Source organism: Salvelinus sp. IW2-2015, linkage group LG37, assembly GCF_002910315.2.
Source record: "Salvelinus sp. IW2-2015 linkage group LG37, ASM291031v2, whole genome shotgun sequence".
Lineage (NCBI taxonomy): Eukaryota > Metazoa > Chordata > Actinopteri > Salmoniformes > Salmonidae > Salvelinus > Salvelinus sp. IW2-2015.
The window spans coordinates 1,390,268-1,392,654 of NC_036876.1; positions in this window are offsets into that span (position 1 = coordinate 1,390,268).

Here is a 2,387-nt window from a genome sequence, read left to right on the forward strand (position 1 = left end):
GCTTAAGAGCACCATCTGTGCCTAGATCTAATGCTCTTCTATGGTGTGTTGTGTGCAGAGAGTAGAAGAAACAGAGACAGAAGATGATGGTGTAAAAACACCACTACACACACACACTTTGAGTTAGGATTTGACATGTCTGTAAGGTTCCTGGACTTACCAAGCAGCATGTCCCTGAGTCATGTACAAACTGCAAAGAATCTTCATTCTTTACACTTTGTCCCAAATGGGCATCCTATTCCATAATGCAAGGTAACTGCTAGGTGCCCTTTTGGGACGCAGACAGTGATAACACATTGTCATTCTTCTTGTCATCCTATGAATTGCCAATATGTTGTCAGATATGGGTTCAAATACTAGCTTTATAATATTTTAAAACTTTACCATGTTTGGATCTAGTCAATGCCTGGAAGTGCCAAGCTGACAGGATTAGCAGATTTGGGACTATTGGTATTGGTCATTAAAAACCAGGCCAAGCTCAATCAAGTACAGTATACAGATTTGTAAAGTTTCCTAAATAGTATTTGGACCCAGTCTGATGAGTAAAGCCAATAGAAGGCCGTAAGAATAATAGGATTTGAATAACAATACAAAGCATACAAATCAATTTTCTCCTTCACTACCGCAATACCTTTCAAAATCTCTCTAAAAGTCAAAGTAATACTCCTCAAGGCTGACGTGTGGGTTTGTGTGTCTTACCCACCCCACTTCTCTGCCATCTCTGGTTGCCTGAGACACCAAGTTGTAAAAGCCATGGCACAGTTTCCAAACCCATGGTGAGGCTCGCAGCAGAGGGTTAAGACAACAACACACACACACACACACACACACACACACACACACACACACACACAACACACACACACCACACCACACACACACACACACACACACCGCGCACCACGCAACACGCACACGCGCCGGCGCACGCCGCGACACGCACCACACACTGCTTAGCAACGTTTAGACTAACATACGGACCTAGGTGGCAGCACTGCAGAGGGGGAGCAGTATAGGCCATTACAGTCCCAGCAGGTATGTTTGTGTGTGTGTGTGTTGGTATGTGTATACCAGTGTCCTGTTAGATTTTTAGAGGCAGGTTAATGGAGATCTAATGGGTAGAAAGCGAGAGTCCTGTATGGAGGGTTTAATATCTGATGGAGCTCAGTCAGCCCAACATCAACAATGGAGGCTGTTTCCGGAAAGTGTGTGGTGGTGTGTGTTTGGTCTCTTCCTATGTTGTGTGAGTCAAACAAAGCATTTTTGAGCTTGCGTCTACTGCAAAATGTTGTGTGTTTGAATATGGTGGTGTGAATATAGACCGAGTGCATCATAAACATTAAGAACATCTGCTCCTTTCCGATGACATTAGGACTGCACCAGGTGAATTCCAGGTGATAAGCATGAATCCCTGATATTGATGTCACTTCCTTAAATATCCACTTCAATCAGTATAAATTTATGGTAGAGGACAGGTTAAAGAAGGATTTTCAAGGCTTGAGATAATTTAGGACATTCCATGTAGGGGGTTGAATGGGCAAAACAAAAGATTTAAAGTGCCTTTTGATGTGTGTGTGTGTCCGTGTGCTCGTGCGTGTGTCTAAGTACAGGCTGGCCAACACACATTGCTAAGTACTAATTGGACGTCAATAACAAGCATAAGGAAGTAAAGAGCTTTAATATTGACATCTAGTTAGTACTTAGAGATGTGTGTTCCAGTGCAGTGGCAGGAAAGGCAACCCTGCTCCTGGATTGCCTTCTGAGGTACTTCAGCTTTTTGAGTTGACCTTTTTTGCTTAAAACCCTGGGAGACCATGTTCAGTAAGTGGAATTTATCCAGCCTTTTTTCAGAGAGAATGTGTTATTCAGAATGCACAGCTAGAAAACGTAGCAAAACTTTTTAACCAACTGATGGGACCCTGAGTTTCTCACAGCCATGCTTCAACACCAATTTGTGTTCTCCCCAGTGCTGTGTGACAGTCGACGAGGCCAGGTCAAAGGGCACCCTATTCCCTTTATAGTGCAGTACTTCTGATCTGGGGCTCTCAGGCCTCTGGTCAAAAGTAGTGCACTATATAGAAAATAGGGTGCCACACAGAACCGGCCTAAGACCCGAGTGGGGCACTAACGACAACACTAATTAGTATCCATTACCAGAAGCTCGTTAATTATGCCCCTCCCCCGGAGGCTGTGACTGGAAGCCATGCTGTAATTACAGACCCGATTAAGCAGCTACCAGGCCCTGGCAATTGCAGTACAGAACCCCTGCTGAGTTACAGCGTTTACCTCATTAATCTGTATCTAAAATGGTTACAGTTTCAGTGTGGTGCAGGTGGAGGGAAAATATCCAAAATGGTTGCAGTTTCAGTGTGGTGCAGGTGGAGGGA